This window comes from Prionailurus viverrinus, chromosome A1, assembly GCF_022837055.1.
Source record: "Prionailurus viverrinus isolate Anna chromosome A1, UM_Priviv_1.0, whole genome shotgun sequence".
Classification (NCBI taxonomy): Eukaryota; Metazoa; Chordata; class Mammalia; order Carnivora; family Felidae; genus Prionailurus; species Prionailurus viverrinus.
Genome location: NC_062561.1, coordinates 231170408 through 231191369, shown reverse-complemented (window position 1 = coordinate 231191369; position 20962 = coordinate 231170408). Strand labels below are relative to the sequence as shown.

Here is a 20962-nt window from a genome sequence, read left to right as displayed (position 1 = left end):
TTAATTACACTCGGATAACAAAAAAAGACAGGTAGTACATAGAATTTTTCTTCCTCGAAATAATTTGTATCTGATTGAGTTCTGTTAACCGGTGTATTTTGTTACCTTATAAAAATGGTTCTATTATTGCATTTGTCTATTATTAGAAAGGTCTTTAAGTACTTTATCCATTAAGAATCTGTAAAAACAACTCAGCTTGCATTAAATGGCAGCTAAACCTTTATATTCCCCAAGTGATCTTGAACACAGCATCAACAAGGCAGACAGAAATGACTCTGCGAGTACACGGAATGAGACAAAGAGGTCATTTCATAACCACAGAGATGCCCAAATATCTCCTTCTTCTGTCTGCCATGAATGATGTTTGTTTTGTTACCAATGACCTTGCTAGCCTCACTTTATTCCTTCAGCATCTGGGATAAATATTAGTAAAAATTATGTTAGTAATAATAACATATTAACCATGATACTACTTTAATATTATATGTTATAATATGCATAATATACTATATAATAGTGACCTATTTTATGTAGTATACATCATTTATAGAAAATACACATTAAAAATATATAATGAGGGGCGCCTGGGTGGCGCAGTCGGTTAAGCGTCCGACTTCAGCCAGGTCACGATCTCGCGGTCCGCGAGTTCGAGCCCCGCGTCGGGCTCTGGGCTGATGGCTCGGAGCCTGGAGCCTGTTTCCGATTCTGTGTCTCCGTCTCTCTCTGCCCCTCCCCCGTTCATGCTCTGTCTCTCTCTGTCCCAAAAATAAATAAATGTTGAAAAAAAAATTAAAAAAAAAAATATATATAATGAATATATTTTATTTTATTTATAGAATTTTATTTATAGAATAAAATATAATTTTATTTATAGAATCATACACACATTTATGGCATATGTGTGTGTAGTAATATATCAATTCTATGACACATAACTGATTGCATCATTATTTGTGTTATAATTACTGTAACCCTGCTTCTCCTTTTGATAACTTTAGTCCAGGACTGGCTCCTGCTTCCTTAAACCACTTTCCATAGAATTATCTAGCATAGGCCCAAATTTATTACAAATGCCTTTTTTTTTTGAAGATTTTCTAAAGTAATCTCTACACCCAACATGGGGCTCAAACCCACAACCCTGAGACCAAGATTTGCAAGCTCCATCAACTGAGCCAGGCAGACAACCCTCTATGAATGCCTCAGTCCCCCTTACTGAGATGCTCCAATTTCCACTGGATTTTGTTCAACCTTGCCGAAGCTAAATAAATAAACCTGACTTTGTTTATGCGTTCACTTATGGTTTTTACTACAGGCACAATATAATTCAGCCAATCAGAGTCTGAAGATGAGCATTGTCTTGAGCATTTTTTTCCTACTGTGGAACCTTGGGCAAGCACTTACTGGAAACACTGTGATCTTAGAGTCCCCATCTGTTATGTGAAAATACAATGGCAACTATTTCATTTGTGTTGTTTTGAGTATCAAATGTGAAGACAATTTTTGGGGTGCCTGGGTGACTCAGTCAGTTGAGTGTCTGACTCTTGATTTTAGCTCAGGTCATAATCCCGTGGTTCCTGGGTTTGAGCCCCATGTTGGGCTATGCACTGACAATGTGGAGCCTGCTTGGGATTCTCTTTTGCTCTCTGTCTTCTCTCTCTCTCTCTCTCTCTCTCTCTCAAAATAAATAAATAAGGCAAACTTAAAAGAACAAATGAGGCAATAACTTTTAAATGAAATATAAAATCCTATTCAAATTTTGTTGCTCATGCTGTCATATTCCATTATCCTGTTATTTAGGCAAAGTTCCCTTCCTGTTCGCCCGTTGCCCGCTGAGCTCTGGCCCCTGACACTAGCTTTCTCTGATAGAAAATACTACCTTCTGTCTCGGATAGAAAAGAGTATCTTCTGCACTGCCACCTAGGGATAAGTCTGATTGCATTTTAATATCAATGCCGTATTAATTAAAGAGGCAGTGCTCCAAAATAAATTGCTGTGGTTTCTAGATATACCCCCATGATTTCTGCGGTTGATGTTTTTTGGTTGACACAGTGACCCTGATTTGAAATGGTTTATATAAAGCAGAGTACCACCAGCAAGTTCTCTAATAAGTTTTATGTTTCTTGAATACAGTTTTATTCTGAACTAAATGAAGTACTCAGACATATTAGACTTCTAGAGTCATGGCTCTTAAGCAAAAGCAGGATTCCATTTTAGACATAATAAATAAAAATTCCATGGCTAGAACCCAATAATCTGCTTCTTTTAGAAATACCCCAGCTTCCTAAGCATGCTAAAGGGATAGATTTTGATTGAAGGTGTGGATAGCTATGGTTTTGACAAATTTTATCTGCAGCTTAAATTCTAAAAAGTTTCACCTGTGGCATAAAAATCTTACCTTTCAAATCACAGAAGGAAAAAATAAATCTATGAATTAAAACCATTAACAAATATCCTAAACATTTAGTTTAGAATTTCCAAAAATACCATAGTATTTCAAGGGAAACAAGGTCATGAGGAAATGTGAAACATTTACTTACTCCAGAAAAAAAGTGATGTAAAATTATTCAGGTGTAAGTTATGACATTGGTAGTAGGTTGATTACAAAAACGGTCCAAATTCTCTAACACTCTTTGCCTGGCACGTACTTTGTACATTTTGTACATTTTTTGCTCCCCCCCCCCCCAGAATGTTACAAAAATCTTTTAGTTGTAATGGTTAACGTGTATGGTAGATTGCAAAAGTTCTCCAATTCTCTAATTTACCCTCAATTCTGAACTAAGGTATCAAGAGGCTTTTCACTTGTCTGTTGCCTCTGGGATCTCTGCCAAACAATGAGAAGTGATGGGATGAGAGCCCATACTCAGGAGAAGGTGGGGTCATCCTCGCCTATCCATTACCCAGCTGACCTGCACCTGCCTACGAGTACATGCATAAATTCACCAAAGATCCATAGATGTACCCCAATGTGCACCCCTGCCATCTGACCTACAGACCCCTAACTAATGATTATGCTTATGTTTGTATGCCACTGAGTTTTCAGGGGGTTTGTTACACAGCAATAGCTAATTAATACATCTATATTAAAACTTAGAAGTAATTTCATATGTAATCAAAATAGCTCATTGGAACAACAGTTGGTATTAAAGTTTAAAGTCTGGCTCCTATGCAACATAAATCTTAGTGTGTAAATAAAGTAATATTGTTTGACCTTCAGAGAAGAAAAGTAAGTAAATAAATAAATAGCCGAGGATGAGTTTTTCTTAGACATTCTCAATCAGCCCTACTATGGTCTATACCAGTTTTAAAATTGTTATCATTAACACGGAATTGGAATCAGAAAGCTTTTTCTGTAATGGGCCATATGGGAAATATTTTAGGTTTCTGGGCTTGCGGTCCTTATCACAACTACTCAAGCCTGCCATTGTATCACAAAAGCAGTCATAGGCAAACATTAGTGAATGGGTATGGATGTGTTCCCATAAAAATTAATTTACCAAAACAAGAGCAGGCCTGACATTGGAGTTAATCCCTTTTTTACTGCTTATAGTTAAGAAACCTACGTGTAGTAAAATTTTTGAGACCATCTGAGGACTTGGCAGATAATACAGTACCTGGGGAATCACTGTGTGAAACCTAGAATTTAAATATTCTTTGTGCATTGGGAAGCATGTTTTCTAGATTTTTCCTGAGTACATTTTTGTTTTAGTTTTCTCTCTTTAACATTTTACTTTATCTTAAATCCAGTTTACTACTGTAATTGCAAAATACATTTATTATTTAGCAGACAGAGGAATAGTTATTTGCCAATACTTCTCAGGGCTCGTGCACGAGCTAATTTAGCCACAAGCAAAGTAGCTTTTTATAAATATTATTTGTTCATCCTGTAATTACCCGAATGAGTTATTTTCATGGATATTGCCATTTCAGCATTCCATATTGACCTAAATGTTAATCTTTCATCATACTTAAAATATTTAAAAATATATGCTGTGACTGAAGATTAGAGCATGTAAATATTTTCTATTACATGTCAATTACTATATTTTCTCATTTGAAAATATTGTCATCATTAAGAAAATAGTAGAGAAAAATTAATATATTTTCCTTTCCCCAGCCATTTGGACACTATTAGCATATATTGTAATTCAGAAAACATATTTCTAAAAACTTTGCATTCTGAGATACACTAAGTCACAAGTAACAAGGGTTTTCTGAAAGTCTGAATAACAGCAGCATCCTGAAAGCTGTGCATTTTGAAATATACCATGATATGTTTCCTTTTTTTTTTCATTTTTTTAAATGTTAATTTATTTTTGAAGGAGAGAGAGTCAGAGCATGAGCAGAGGAGGGGCAGAGAGAGAGGGAGGCACAGAATCTGAAGCAGGCTCCAGGCTCCGAACTGTCAGCACAGAGCCGGATGCTGGTCTCGAACTCACCAACAGTGAGATCACGACTTGACTAGAAGTCAGAGGCTCAACCAACTGAGTCACCCAGGCACCCCTCCAAAACAGTTTGCTTTTTAATGAAACCAGTATTACCCAGTCAAAAATTTCAATTACCATACAATAATCTGAATTAAGATAATTTGCCTTCCTTTTCTATTCTGGAAGCTCATAGTTCTTTAAATTGGACTCACTCCTATATCGTATTGTAAGTAGAAATTTAACTTATTACTTTTTTTCTTACAGAAAACTTGGAGATCCCACCAAGATCAGCCACACGTAATTCACCCACTAGATAGGACTTAATACCCTTTGGGTATGGTAACACAGAGGTATGTGCTCTCCACCGACTCCCAGAAATTAATATGCAGAATTTTAAGCTGCATTGAGCCAGGGTGATACCTGGCTTGATAAAGCAGTTTGTTAATTGTCTTACCTTCCCTCTTTTGTTGGCTTGCAACCTTGGTGGTTCTCAGGAGGAATCTGCAACTGCCCAGTACACAGAGGGCAAGGAGAGAGGGAAGACAGGCAGGCCACCCTAGATGGGTAGGTAGGCAAGTTTAACACGCAAGGGGATCTATTTACAAGGCGATCTATTTACAAAGCTTGTGTCCTTCCGCTGCAAGGCAAGTAGGTCCCCGCACCTGCCAGTTAGAATTTTCAAAGTTTATATAGACGCTTTTAAAAATATTTTTTAATGTTTACTTATTTTTGAGAGAGAGAGAGAGAGAGAGAGAGAGAGAGAGAGAGAGAATCGGGGAGAAGCAGAGAAGGGGGAGACACAGAATCTGAAACAGCCTTCAGGCTCTGAGCTGTCAGCACAAAGCCTGACCAAGGGCGCACTCACACACTGTGAGATCGTGACCTGAGCAAAGTCGGACGCTTAACCGACGGAGCCACCCAGGTGCCCCTGTGTAGAAGCTTTAGCAGAGTTCAGTCACATGTTGCACGTTGGGAAAGGTCACTGAAACCACATAACCAGGGAATGACCCTTGCCAGCACTGGAGGCTTCTCCCCCCAACCCCCCATCTTTGGAACTTAGTTCCGGCTTGCCTTTCCTGCTCTCAGAGGCTGCTCCAAGGACACAGCTTCGAGGCAGCCCTGTGATGCTGAGAACACCTGCTTGGTATATGTGACCGCACCCAGTTAAGGCCTTTTTACAAGCTTTTAAGATTTGGAGGGCAGGTGTGGGGAACCACTCCTCTTGCTGCCCCCCTCCCCTCCTCCCCCCCCAAGCCTTATTTGTAAGTTTCCTTTGTTGATTAAAATTGCCACCGACCAGCCTAGAGGCCCTGCCTCTCTCTTCCCGTCTCTCCCTGCCCTCCAGCTATGGGAGATTTCACACCGAAAGCTCAGGAGAGAGTTTGGAACCTGCACCAGACCGTCTCCACCCCGCACTGCTCTCTCAAGGCTGCATCCTGGAAAAGGGCTCCCACCGTGGGAAGAGCCAGCAAGCGTGCATTCCAAGGACAAGGAGGGGGTGAGGAAGCCCCGTTGCCCAGGCCCAGCTGGTGGGTCAGTGGGTGGTCACGACCCTCAGATGACTTCCTCTAACAGGTGTCCCTCCTCCACCCTCTGTCCCTGTTTCCTTCACCTCCCAAATAAACTGCTTGATCCTCTATGTTCATCGGCCTTTGGAGCAAGTCAGTGACCAGGCAAGATCGGTAAGTGTTTTCTCCCTCTGAGCCGTTTTACAAACAGTGATTGTGTTACTCTGAGATATCAAAAAATATATAGAATTTCCACCATTTTGGATTGCTTTAAATTTTTTGTAACGTTTATTCATTTTTGAAAGAGAGAGAGAGTGCGTGAGTGGGGGAGGAGCAGAGAGAGAAGGAGACACAGAATCCAAAGCAGGCTCCGGGCTCTGGGCTGTCAGCACAGAGCCCGATGCGGGGCTCGAACTCACGGACCATGAGATCATGCCCTGAGCTGAAGTCGGTGGCTTAACTGACTGAGCCACCCAGGTGCCCCCATTTTGTATTGTTTTAAATTGATTAAGTTTTGATTGTTTGGATGTTTTCTAAGGGAGGTTAAGGCCTATAAAGAGAGAAAATCAAAGTAGTCACAAAGCAATGTTTTGCGTATTTTTTTGTCTCTAAAAACATAGTATATTATAAATAAAATGGCAAATTCTGTATGGTATGTGAGTTACTCATAATATGCTTAAAGTTGCTATGCTTAAAGCTACTGTTATGTTTTATTACATGTGTATGTATTTTAAGAATGTGCATATGTATATTGTCATTATTAATCAAAGTGATAAATAAGGGAAAAGAATAAAACCTTCAGAGGAAAATTGTTCTTAAACACAGCAAATATCAGTGTTCTGATATTTGTCCAGAAAACAGAGGTTCTCAGCAGAACACTCTCATGTCCTGAGAAACTGTTGACTTATTGTGCTTTTGATATTAATTTTATCATGTTCTTGAATTGTTTTGAACAAAAGTTCTGACGTCCATGAAAAATCAAATCTATAATAATTGGGGGTTTGTTTAATTTGAAGAATATTGTCTAACATATTAATTGTATGGACAAGACAGCAATGGTTTCTTGTCCTGAGGTTCCTCTGACTTACACTCATCTATTGATGTAAAAATAAGTCTTCTCTGATAGTCCTTTTTGATTTGGCTTTCTAAAATCAGGTCCCAAATTAAAAGTGGCTGTGAGGTAACACCAAAGTCTCACTCTAGTAATTTGTAACCGTGAGGGAAGGTATGCATGAGTAAGGAGGGACAGTGAATTCAGCAGGTCTGGAAAACATTGATATTTTCCATATTTTTAATGAGCTCAATAAGGCAATGAGAAGTAATATTTTAAAATGTTTATTTATATTTTTGAGAGAGAGGGTGGGGAGAGGCCGAGAGAGAGGGAGAAAGAATCCCAAGCAGGCTTTGGGCTGTCAGTGTGGAGCCCTACTTGGTGCTCGATCCCATGAACCATGAGATCACGACCTGAGCCAGTTCAAGAGTCGGGGCTTACCAACTAAGCCACTCAGGCACCTGAGAAGTATTTTTATCAAGACCATCATTTTATTTTTATTTTATTTTATTTTATTTTATTTTATTTTATTTTATTTTATTTTATTTTATTTTATTTTTAAATATTTATTTATTATTTATTTTTTTAATGTTTATTTTGAGAGAGAGAAAGAGAGAGAGCACATGCATGGGAGCGAGTGGGAAAGGGGCAGAGAGAGATAGAGGGAGAGAGAGAATCCCAAGCAGGCTCCACACTGTCAGCACAGAGCCCGATTTGGGGCTTGAACTCACATGACAAGAGATCATGACCTGAGCCGAAATCAAGAGTGAGATGCTCAACCGACTGAGCCACCCAGGTGCCCCAAGACCATAATTTTAATATAAATATATATATCCTGTATATTACATTTACAGCTAATATATAAAAATATTCTGATAATAAGTCATGTGAAAACTCTAGCACAGTATTTGTTAACAAACTTATTTTTAAGAAAAGTTTGTTTCTAGGAATAAAATATACTTGTCACTGTTGAAATTCTTAACATATGCTTCGTAGGATAGGTTCGAAAGTCTGGAAGGTATGCAAATACCCTCACTGGTTGTAATGTCGTCTTACCCTCAGAGTAAGCGTTAACTGACTCCATGTGGTATATATTTTATGTCCCACTAAGGAATTCTATCTTCCTCCCTTCTGATCTTATATTGTCTCTCAATAGGGCGTCAGCATTATTCTCCTGTTATTCCTTAAGCTCCTGCTACAAGTTACAGAGCAAATATTAAACCTCCTGGGAGACACGATAAATAAGACCAGTTTCTCTGAATGTTGGCAGAAAGGGTTGTAGCAAGCACTCTGGACAATTGATACCCGAAGTAGGGCCAGCGCCAGATGGCACTGCTTCTGGAGCGGGCACCCCACATATGGGGACTGAGTCAGGGTTATTGCTGCAGCAGAGTATTTCAGGAGGTGAGCTGCTGACTCCAGATCAGAAGAAGAATTAGTTACATAGGTCTGGATGGAACCGGAGGAAAGTTGAATGGTAGTTATTTGCCTGGGAATGGTGTTGATATTGTTTAATGTTATACTTTGTGGTGAGACTGTGTGGAACCTTTCTTTTTTATCCAACTATCAATTGAAAAGTACTTTACTTGTGGAGCACCTAGGGTCGCTCAGTGGGTTAAGTGTCTGACTTCAGCTCAGGGCATGACCTCATGGTTTGTGAGTTCGAGTCCCCCCCACCTTGGGATTCTCTCTCTCTCTCTCTGTCCCTCCCCCACTCATGCTTTCTCTCTCTCTGTCTTAGAATAAATAAATTACATTAAAAAATAATAAAAGGACTTACTTGAGAAAATTAGCTTCAACTTTCTAGCAGTGGCTTCGAAATGATCTCTCAGGAGTCATGAAAAAAAAATACAACCAAATAGACAGAATAACAGTTAAGAAAATTTAAAATTCAAATCCAAGAACAAAATAGACTAGTTTCATAGAAGAAATAAAGAAGTTAATGCATACTAGAGAGGAAGTGGTTACAGAGCTCCCCCATAAAATGTTCTATGAACCCCCTCCAAACAAGTTCCCAGCCCGGACAAGCTCATGGAGCAAATCTAGCGAAGAGAAAATAATTATAACGCAACATCAATTGGCCCAGAGTAAAGACTTAGGAAGGCAAATATCAAAATATCATTTACGAAACTAGAATAACTTGGATTCTTAATCCCAACAAAAATTGCACTGAATGGCAAAGCTACACGCTGACCTTAATTGAATGTTAATTCAGAAGTCTTGTCTAAAACACCAGCAAACAGGATTCAGCAGTTCATTCAAAATAGAAGACATCAGGACCAGATGGAAACTACTCCAAGGGTAAAAATGTGGTTTCAACATTAGGAAACCTAAAAGTGCAGTCTACCGTATTGATAGAGCCTAAGGAGGAAAATACAGGATCATCCCCACTGATGCAGAAAAGACAGGAAGCAAAATCCAACAGCCTTTGTGATTAAAACAAAAAATAAACAAACAAACAAAGAAAAACCCTCCAAAACCACAGCTTAATAGTAGAGAAAATCACAGATCCTTCCCTACTACAAAGTATATGTACAGAGGCCAAAAGGTGAGAATGAATTTGTGCTTAGGAAATAATTTAGTTAACATCAGAGTTTAGGGTGTTCATATGAAGAAATGAGGTTGGTTAAGTAGTCAGGGGAAAAGGGTTTGCATGAAATGTTGAGAACATTTTATTTTATCTTTTTTTTTGAAGTTGATTTATTTTTGAGAGAGAGAGAGAGAGAGAGCAAGCAAGCTAGAGTGCATGAAAGGGAGGGCAGAGAGAGAGAGGGAGAGAGGGAATCCCAAGCAGGCTCCATGCTGTCAGAGCAGAACTGGACATGGGGCTCGATCTCACAAACCGTGAGATCATGACCTGAGCCAAAACCAAGAGTTGGACGCCCAACTGACTAAGCCACCCAGGCACTCCTGTTTTAGCTTGATAGCAGGAAGCCATAAAGGGTGGTCAGCAGGGAATCTGAATGATCAGTTTGGGATTTTGTGAAGATCGCTGTGCTTATGAGAATACTAGTAAGGATCCATAGGCAAGGAGGGAGGGAGGCTGGTGCAGTAATGTGAATCTGGAGTAGGGATCTTTAGAAAATGTTGTGTGGATAGAATCCCTGAGCACAGAGTAGGACCTTGATAAATGCAATACTCAATTCACAGACATAAAAAATAACCCAAATAATACCCACTGGTCTGATGTGATTTTAAAAATCTTTAAAGATCTCACAATAACTTGGGGTCAATGTTGTTGGTTACAAAAAGTATTTTATAATTACAGATTAATAGAAAATTAAGTAACAGGGGGTTTACTTCATGACTTGTATCTATTCTACTATTGGGGTCTTAGATTTTTTTGTGGACATTGTTTTCTTGTTTTTCTTGTTTTTATTTTATTTTTATTTTATTTTATTTTATTTTATTTTATTTTATTTTATTTTATTTTATTTTATTTTATTTTATTTTTTTCAACGTTTATTTATTTTTGGGACAGAGAGAGACAGAGCATGAAGGGGGGAGGGGCAGAGAGAGAGGGAGACACAGAATCGGAAACAGGCTCCAGGCTCTGAGCCATCAGCCCAGAGCCTGACGCGGGGCTCGAACCCACGGGCCGCGAGATCATGACCTGGCTGAAGTCGGACACTCAACCGACTGCGCCACCCAGGCGCCCCGTTTTCTTGTTTTTAAAAGAATATTTAAACTTTTGTTTTTGTGTAATTTAAATAGGTGCAGAAACAACATAGGAAATAAACTCGTTTAACAAAGTTTATAGAGAGGCACCTGGGTGGCTCAGTCGTTTGAGCATCCGACTTTGGCTCAGGTCATGATCTCGCGGTCGGAGAGTTCGAGCCCCGCGTCAGGCTCTGTCTGTGCTGACAGCTCAGAGCCTGGAGCCTGTTTCAGATTCTGTGTCTCCCTCTCTCTCTGCCCCTTGCCCGCTCATGCTCTGCCTCTCTCTTTGTCAAAAATAAATAAACATTAAAAAAAAATTTAAAAAAACAAAGCTTATTGCACTTTCATTTGCAAAAAATAAAATTTATAATATGTGAAAAAAAAAACTTTTCAGGGGTGCAGACTGTGTGACAGGATTTTTCTCTAGCATCTGTACAGTGTTATTTTCTACATCCTGTATTTAATGACATGAAAGAAAGGAATCACATATGCAGCCTTGTAGATTTACATTTTAAAGCTATCCTTACAAGAGTTAGCATTTTTTCACTGTCTACTATTACATTCTCTAATTTTTCTTTCTTTATGAACAATGTGCATAATTCAGCCTCACCTTTCTAATCTCAGTGGTTTCTGTGTCATCAAAATATTTAAAGAATGCTGTTAGAGATAAATATAAGGAAGTATGCTATGAATTATTAAATGATGGAATATAGGGGCGCCTGGGTGGCGCAGTCGGTTAAGCGTCCGACTTCAGCCAGGTCACGATCTCGCGGTCCGTGAGTTCGAGCCCCGCGTCGGGCTCTGGGCTGATGGCTCAGAGCCTGGAGCCTGTTTCCAATTCTGTGTCTCCCTCTCTCTCTGCCCCTCGCCCGTTCATGCTCTGTCTCTCTCTGTCCCCAAAATAAATAAACGTTGAAAAAAAAATTAAAAAAAAAAAATAAATGATGGAATATATATTAGAATTTTATGTGCGAAACCATTGGATTTATAGAAGTGAAACAGCTTTGAAAGATGTAGAAACATTGTCTAGGCACAGAGTAAGTGAATTCCAATCTTTTACTTCATATACTGTAGGAAAGTCCCCCCTACCCCACCCAAATAAGGGAAGGTTTATTTTTAATTAAATTTATTTTAAATTAAAATGATAGTATTTTCAAGTGAATATTACTGATTCTCATTTTTAAAAAATTATCTATGTAATATTGGGCTCCAAAAATCATGATTGTTTTTATATTAATTTATTTTGAATGTTTGGGAATTGTTACTACTGAATTATATTTGATATATAAAGGCTTATTTCCTTATTATCATTCCTTCTTGGTTAATTAAAGAAATAAGTTTTTGAGCTCTGACAAAACGTAGAGATCATCTAGTTTGATCGAGTCATGTTTATAGAGGAAAGGAGCTTTCTGGAAGAGGGCTGGTGGCTGTCACCCTGAAGTTTCCAGTTGACTGTGTCAGAGTGGAGGACAGAATTGAGAAGACAGCCAGGGTTGTTGCGTTCCTGATGGAGGTTCTTACTTCTTTCTTACGTAGCCATTCTTTTAGGAAGACACTTGGTATTTCCCCTGAGATTTTAAAGGTTGAACATACCTCTGAAAGCAGTCTGAAATAGTACAAAAATATAAATGAAAAAAAAATTTAAGTTTATGTGTTTATTTTGAGAGAGAGAGAGCATCCTCATGCACACACAAGTGGAGAGGGGCAGAGAGAGAAGGAGAGAGAGAATCTCAAGCAGGCTCTGCACTTACAGTGCAATGTGGGGCTCGAACTCAGGAATTGTGAGATCCTGACCCAAGTCAAAATCAAGAGTCGGATGCTTAACCGACTGAGCCACCCAGGCACCCCAAAAATATGAATCATTTTTATTTTTTAATTAAAAAATTTTAAATGTTTATTTATTATTGAGAGAGGGACAGAGCGCACGAGTGGGGTGGGACAGAGAAAGAGGGAGACACAGAATGGGAAGCGTGCTCCAGCCTCTAAGATGTCAGCACAGAGCCTGATGTGGGGCTTGAATTCATGAAATGCGAGATCATGATCTGAGCCGAAGTCGGATGCTTAACTGACTGAGCCACCCAGGTGCCCCCCCAAAATATGAATTATTTTTAAATTAATAGCCATGAGTTAGCAGAGGCTTGTTTTAGCACTAAGTTGGGCTTCAAAAATACACTTTAAAACCTAATTTTATTGTTTTTAAATATGGCTTTGTGGTAGGTCTTGTTTTAATAAAGAAATATTTCATGTTTTGCAAATTAATATACAGATGTAAGTAGTTTTCTTGGCCAATATTAATATAAAATTGTATGTGAATGCAAATTTTTAAGGAGCTTGAAAATTTGGTATCCCAAATATAAATAATACCTTTTAATGAACACTTAAAATATGGTATAAAATATGTAATCTCATTGACACTTGAAATTTCTACAAAAATGCCATTACTAAGTTTCATTTTCAAGATAAAGCAATCGAAATCAGAATGATTGTGTAAATGTCCCAGATAATATAGTCTAGTAGTGATATGCCTAGATTTCAAGTACACCTGTTCAAGTAGAGTTTGTCTTTGTCTAAATAAAGTAAACCTGTGAAATCAAAGAAAACTCAATTAGTAAATGAGATTATTTTTAATGGAGATATTGTAAATTTTCCAGCTGAAGGAACAGCAGATGTGGTGTTCCTTAAGAGAAATAAGGGAACGATAGGAAAAAAAAAAGTAATTGTGCTTATTTGCAAGACTATCGCCCTAAAATCTGAAACGCAGTTTACTTTGACAATCAAAACTTGCATTCTCAAAATTTTCAATTTAGTTTTTTTCTACAGTATTTAAGATATGATTGTCATTCTTATTCTACCAAAGCTTTGCATCATTTTATGACAGCAAAAGTTGAGATATTATTAACACTAATATGAAAATATTAATATGTCCAATAAACTCTAGGAATTGTCTGGATATATCACTTGTGTGGTTGACTGATTTTAAAGAGGAAGTTAAAAATTCATTCAGATGCCCTCAAGGAAACGTTTCAGTGATTCACTTAGAGAATAGAAAATCCTTTTCTAAGCAGTATAATTACAAGTTTTAACCAATCAACAGTTACTACTTATAATATAAATAATTTCCATTTTATTGTGTTTGACAGTTAACAGGATGCTGTCCTAAAGATACTATCTTGTTAACCCATCATACCAACTCTTTGAATTTCTGGTCTTTTTATTCCAAACGAATTTGTCTCCCTTTCCCCCTCGACACACTTATTATACCATGGTGTGAATGAACACTAGCCTCACCACTGTGATGAAGTCACTAACTTTAAGATTTTTGTGTGTGTCTGTCCAGTAAATGAGTTAAGTCTACTACACATGAAACAATAAAAAAAAAAAAAATGGAGAAATTTCCCTAGTGATTGCACTGGCCAGGGAAACCTTAATATAAGATGCAAAGCTTCAGGCTGTGTATGCCCTACATATTCTCAGAGATACCTTTGGAGATTCAGCCAGCTTAGATTAATCTCACTCTCCATCAGCTTCCTGCAGTTTAACATTACACTTACCATGGCTCACCTTCTCTTGAAGTTATATATGATGTGATTGGTTCTCATCTCAAATTGTTAAGGTTCTAGAAGGCCACGGTTATTATCAGTTTCATCCCTATATCTCCTATAATACCTATCACAGTGGTCCCCAAGAATTTTGTGGAATTAAAAAATATATATATAGCAAGTGGATAGTCAGGTTCTATCCTGATTTCAATGGGGGAGGAGAATTAATGTATTTGAGCATCTGTTGTGGGTCAGGCACTTGGCAAAGCAGTTTTCAGTCTTTAAATATAGAAATCGCTTGAGATGGATATTATAATCATCAGTATATTTAAAAATGAGTAAACTGAAGCTCTGCAACATTAAGATTTTCTGTACATTTTAAGTGACGAAGTCAGGATGTAGTCCAATTTTATCTGTCTCCAAGCCACCCGCTTCTTGCCTCTGCTTAGTGGTGCCTTCCCTTACAGATATCCTTCAGTAACAAATGGCAACCTGTATTCCAAGCGGGCACATCATGTTTTTGATTCAGGTTAAAAGAGTAGGAATTTCAGGGTGCCTGGGTGGCTCAGTTGGTTGAGTGCCCATCAGCTCAGGTCATGATCTCACGGTTCCCGGGGTCAAGCCCTGCGTTGGGCTCTGTGCTGACAGCTCAGAGCCTGGAGCCTGCTTCAGATTCTGTGTCTCCCTCTCTCTCTCCCCCTCCCCTGCTTGCACTCTGTCTGTCTCTCTCTCTCTCAAAAATAAATGAACATTAAAAAAATTAAAAAAAAAAAAGAGCGCTCGCTTCGGCAGCACATATACTAAAAAAATTTGTAAAAAAAGAGTAGGAATTTCATGTAAACTGTGTTCACAGAATATTGGGCTTAACTCAGGTTTCCAATAAGAGATTTTAGATTTTTGTTTTGTTTTGTTTTTGTTTTTGTTTTTTAGAATTTCACATCAGGTTCAGCAGCAAATCGTCTTGTCTTTAAAAATGAATTTCCCTCCACGCATTCACCACAACCTAGTTCTGGCTATTAATTTTGCCAAGCGAAGGAATGAGCTGTCATTAGAGCCCCAGGCACCATCTTAGAGGACACTCCAATTAATCAATTAACTAAATAAAGAATGGGAAGTCAAGTTTTTCTCTTTTCTTTCTCTTCTTCTGCCTTGCCTTCATTTCTCTCCTCTCCTCTCCTCTCCCCTCCTCTCCTCTCCTCTCCTCTCCCCTCCCCTCCTCTGCTCTCCCCTCCTCTGCTCTCCCCTCCTCTCCTCCCCTCCCCTCCCCTCCCCTCCCCTCCCCTCCCCTCTCCCCTTCTCTTTTCTCCCTCTTTTCTCCTCTCTTCTTTGTGAAAGATTTGATTACTAGGCATAGTCATCAACCCAGTGCTCCAGACAGATGCATTAAAAAGATCTTGGGAAATCAGGGGTGCCTGGGTGGCTCAGTTGTTTGAGCTTCCGACTTTGGCTCAGGTCATAATCTCACGTTTCATGAGTTTGAACCCCACATCGGGCTCTGTGCTGACAGCTCAGAACCTGGAACCTGCTTCAAATTCTGTGGCTCCCTCTCTCTCTGCCCCTCCCCCACTCGTGCTCTGTCTCTCTCTGTCTCAAAAATAAATAAACATTAAAAACCTTGGGAAATCAGTGAATTATAAGGCAAACCGATTAAAACAATAATTTGGAAATATTTTTTATATATTCATTCATAAATATTTATTAAGAACCTACTATGTGCTAGGCAACTTGCCTAGATGTGGGCTTACAAACTGATTGTTCTGGGCAGCCCACAATCTAAGAAAGTTGCAATTGTGTAAATAAACAAGTATTCACAATACAATGGTAATAAAGAAGAACAGAAGAATTGCAAAATATTTGATAACATCAAGCTTTGCTTTCCTAAAATATTCTCCCCACCTCCTACAATCATATTAAAAATATGAGCACCTGGGTGGCTCAGTCGGTTAAGCATCTGTCTGCGGCTCAGGTCATGATCTTGCGGTTGGTGAGTTCGAGCCCCATGTTGGGCTCTGTGCTGAGAGCTAGGACCCTAGAGCCTGCTTGGGATTCTGTGTCTCCTTCTCTTTCTGCCCCTCCCCCTCTCACACTCTGTCTCTCTCATTCTCTCTCTCTCAAAAAAATGAATAAAACATTAAAAAAATTAAAAAAAAAATTCCATCACCAGCACGTTTGGAACTATCCCAGCACTATGATTCTATTGATGGCCAATAGCTCCTACAATTCAAAGGTGTTTTCAGGTGTATGGCAGGTGTTCAAGAAACATATGTTCACAAGGCCTGCTACAGACTTGTAAGAAATTGGTAGATTTGAAGACAGTGGCTTAATTTGAATAAGAAAGAAGAGTGAATGATTCTTGCTTTACTTACCTTATAAGTTCAAACAATGCAACGTACATCCACAATACACGTCTCGTAAACTTTGCACAATCTTCAAAGCTTCCAACAAGCTCTGAACCAAATATACTAATTTCTATAAATGCGTGTATTAAATACTTTCTTTAATGGACTTGTGCTGTTGTAGCAGTAAAAATTATTCACCACCTACTTAAATAACAGGTGGAATTCATTTGGGAGGAAATTTTGATTTTTCTTTTAGTGGGGATTTCAGAAATAAATGGTAGTGAACAGTGAAGAAAGTTCCATGGTTCTGTCTAGTGATGACATCAGAGAGGAAGAGGTAATATAGAGGATTTTATTCTGTATGAGCTGGCAGACAAATAAGTGAGAAAGTGTAAACTCTGAGTGTAAGATTATCTGTGTTTTCTTTTTCCTTACTTTAAAAAAAGTATTCCAGCCACTTAATATACCTTCTTGCGTATTGTAAACACTCAAGAACAAAAAACAAGTTTGTGAAGACAAAAGTTTAAAGTTGACATCTTGGATTGAAATCACAGATGATTGACTTTAGGTGTATCATGGCATCCTCCTGGAATCTTTTAGAAAGAATTGAAGCAGTATTTCTTTTGGTATTTGAAGCAGTATTCTTTTGGTGTTTGAATGACACATATCTTTGTGTATAGGACTGTGCCTCTCCTTGCAGGATATTTATCATTCCTGGGGCTTCTGTAAACTCCACCCCCTAACACACTGAATATCAATGGTATCTGTTTCCCCTAAATACACTGGCAACCAAAAATACTGACCCACCAGTCTAAACACCACTAGAAGTCCAGTTGAAAACCATTTGAGTAGAGGCAAGGAATTGAATGAAAATAAAAAGATTGATTCCCATCTTAAGGTTTTCTTGTTGGTTGATTGTGTTTTTCTTTGTTTTCCCAGTCAAGCCACGAACTCAACTCTGGCTATCCAAGGGGGAAAATAATGAAAATATATTTATCAGAAGAACTGCTGGGGTCACCTAAAATATTGAAAGAGGATTAGAAATCAAGGCTCCTCTAGAGTATTGGACCTTATTATTTTTGTTGCTGCCTTATAAGATGATCTATTACCCACGCTCCCTCCCCCCAACACACACACAAATGAGTATCTGAGTATTCTTTATTATATTTCAAATTCACAGCAGGAAGTGATTGTTCTGGTTAAGGTCATGAATCTCTCAGCTAAGGAACCAGGGATTAGCTCAGGATGTGCCATTGGGGAAGTATTACAGTAATAGCCTTACAACTAATTCAAGTCATCTGCAACTACACACATTTTACTAAGGCTGCCATTTAATACTTGAAATCGTTTGCCTTTAGGGTCAACCTTTAAAAGTTGGAAGATTCCAAGTATACAGTTGGATACCACTTTGAAAACTCAACAATCAAGCAATATCATGTCTTTATTTCCATATATCTGCAAACAACTACAGCCAAGAAGAGTTTTACTCTTTCTTTTACTTTTTTTTAAAGTTTATTTACTTTGAGACACAGTGTGAATGGGGGAGGCGGAGAGAGACAGGGAGAGGGGGACTCTCAAGCAGTCTGCACTGTCAACACAGAGCATGACGTGGGACTCAAACTCACGCAGCTGTGACATCATGAACTGAACCGAAACTAAGAGTTGGAGGCTTTACCAACTGAGCCACCCAGGTGCCCTGAAGAATTACTCTTTTGTTAGGGGAACCTACTCCCTGTGTGTCAGATAATGAACTCTGGTCTCTTACATCACTTATTGGGCCCTGCCAACATCTGAGTGTGACTCCCACGTGTGTTAATGAAGTGGTTCTTAGAGGTGTCATTCTCCTTGGATGGACAAAAAGAATCCTCTGAGAGAAACCAGCTTAAAATTTCATCTTAAAGAGCAATGCAAATTAATAAAAGTAAAAACACGGGGCACCTGGGCGGCTCAGTTGGTTGAGTGTCCTACTTTGGCTCATTTCACGATCTTGCAGCTCCTGAACTCGAGCCCCCACATTGGGCTCCCTGCTGCCAGCACGGCAGCACAAAGCTGGCTTCAGATCCTCTGTCCCCCCTTCTCTGCCCCTCTCCCGCTTGTGCTCTCTCAAAACTGAATATTAAAAAAAAAGAAAGGTAAAAACGTGCAATATGTGTTTAAACTTTTCTGTGTTACCATTATTTCTCTAGATAGAAAAAAAATTAATTTCTTGTAAATGTAGAAAGAAAAGGAAAATGTGTTGATTTTGTAGGAACAGCCATGTGCTATTTATAATGCCTTTTAAAAGGCAAGTGAGTTTCTGGAATGTGCTGACTGCCCTGTTCTTGGCAACTTCTCTTCTGCTCATTAGCTATTTCATATAAAGTAACATGAGAGTCCCAGCTGTACCTATTAATTCATTAGAGAACTGATTGCATTTTCATTTTCACCTTTTTGAGCTATCAGATGCATATTTATTCCTCATAAGAACATCTTCACTTGCCTACTTCACTTTTGGCTTTTATTGTAAACAACAATAAAAAAATATTTCTTTTTTTTCTTTGAGATCCATTTTTTGACATGCTACTTGCTAGAATCAGCAAAGTAGAAATTTTTTTTTTGCTTTCCTTTTTCTATTTTTTACCAAGTTCAAACAGTTGATAATGATTTTTCTTTTGATAAAGGGAACAACTTATCTTAAGGTATTTCTATTTCCAAATAAAATGGAATTTCTTGAAAATTTACCTACGATGAAAAAGAACCAGTATGATATTAATTCTGTCAAACCTTTCACACCTCTATTTAATAAAGATTTTCTTAAAGGTAGAAAAAACAGTTGTATTAATTTTCATTATGAGAATATATCACAGTTAGCGCTAATGAAAGGGAAGTAACACAGGCATCCCACAGGAAATCTACTGGGCTCACCATGTAAAAATTTTCTTAAGAGTGAATGCATAGTCATTGTACCCATTTATATACCTAAACAGTTTCTAAAGGCAACTATAAGCTTAACCCTCAAAGTCTATCATTTAAGTAGCTAATAGAAATATGGATGAAGTAATTAGTACAGTCATAGCCACATAGTTTTTGGAAAGAGATAATAGGGAGGATGTAGTAGTCGACCCTTTGCTTTCATTTGTGTCATTGAGCAATACAGAATTGATTATACCCACAAAATTCCTTTGCCTGGCCCTAATCCATATTAAGAATTCACTTCCCATTAAACAGTGGTTTCTTAAGAAAACATTGGATGGCTTGGTGAGCAGCAAGCTTTCTATGACCCCGAGAGAGTGCTGACTTTGATGTTTGTTTGGTAAGCATTTCTTTTCTATGAAATTTTGCATTGAGTCTCTATTAATCCTTCAGCCACTGAAGTGACATAAATATGGTTTAGTAATTAGAATAAAATGAGCTTTCTTTGTATTAGTTATCTATTGTGAATAACAAATCACTGCGAACATAGTGACTTAAAACTACTTAAAAATTTATGGGTTCAAAGCGCAGGCATGGCTTAGCTTCACCCACTGTTTTGGGTGTCTTGTGAGGTGGCATTCATGGTGTGAATGAGGGTTGGGAATATAATTTGAAGACTTAACTGAGGCAGAATCTATTTCCCAGGTCCCATGGTGTTGGTGGATTTCATTTCTTTTTGGGCTGTTAGGTTGAGAGCCACAGTTCCTACATGGTTGGTGGCCTGTTGACAAATTGGACTTCCCAACACAACAACCTCCTATGTCTAAGGCAGCAAGGGAGAGACTAGGCTAGCATTACAGAAGTTACAATCCTATGTATCGTAATCATGGAAGCAAAGTCTTGTACCTTTGCTATATTCTGTTAGGAGAAAGTTACAGGTTCTGCCTATAGTCAAGGGGAGGGGAACATACAAGGCATGAATGCCAAGATATGAAGACCTTTGGGGACTATCTTAGAATCTACCTGTCACACTTTTGTACATACTATTCGCAGGTCTTCACCATTCAAGATAAAAGTTTAAAGCATAAATACTGCAAAAATCATGCATTTTTTCATGTTATTAAAATTTACACGAAATAAATGTCATAGTACACTGAATCAAATATACCATTCCATTTGACCTTATAAGTTATTTGACTAATGTTGCATTTGAACTCCATGAAATATAGAGAACTGTGATGCTGGTAATCATATCTCAAACACTCTGAGATGTAAAATTTACCCATAAGTTCCTTCGTGACAACACCCTTAGTGTTCCTGAGGAAAAAAAATGTAAGGGATTTTCAAATTTATGCCCAGATTTATGGATGTTGGGATTCGTAAATTTTGATCAAAGAAACTAAGATGACAGCTGTCCAGCCTCCAAGTTCCATGAGTGCGCTAAGTTGGGGATCTCCTCGGAATGTGAGGTGAAGTAGGATACCGTGTAACATCCCTAAGATGACACATTCAGTAACATGAGATTTCAAAGAGGCACCTTTGACTCTCA

General features: G+C 38.4%; 1 long non-coding RNA gene across 1 annotated transcript in view; it reads left to right on the top strand.

Annotated features, from left to right (window-relative positions):
- LOC125174574 (uncharacterized) overlaps window positions 1-4983 on the top strand; it is a 39445-nt gene extending 34462 nt beyond the window's left edge. Inside the window, exons 3-4 of the long non-coding RNA XR_007155453.1 lie at window positions 4689-4774; window positions 4919-4983. This is a non-coding gene — a long non-coding RNA (uncharacterized LOC125174574). The remainder of the gene's footprint in view (window positions 1-4688; window positions 4775-4918) is intronic.
- Window positions 4984-20962: the final 15979 nt, after the last annotated feature.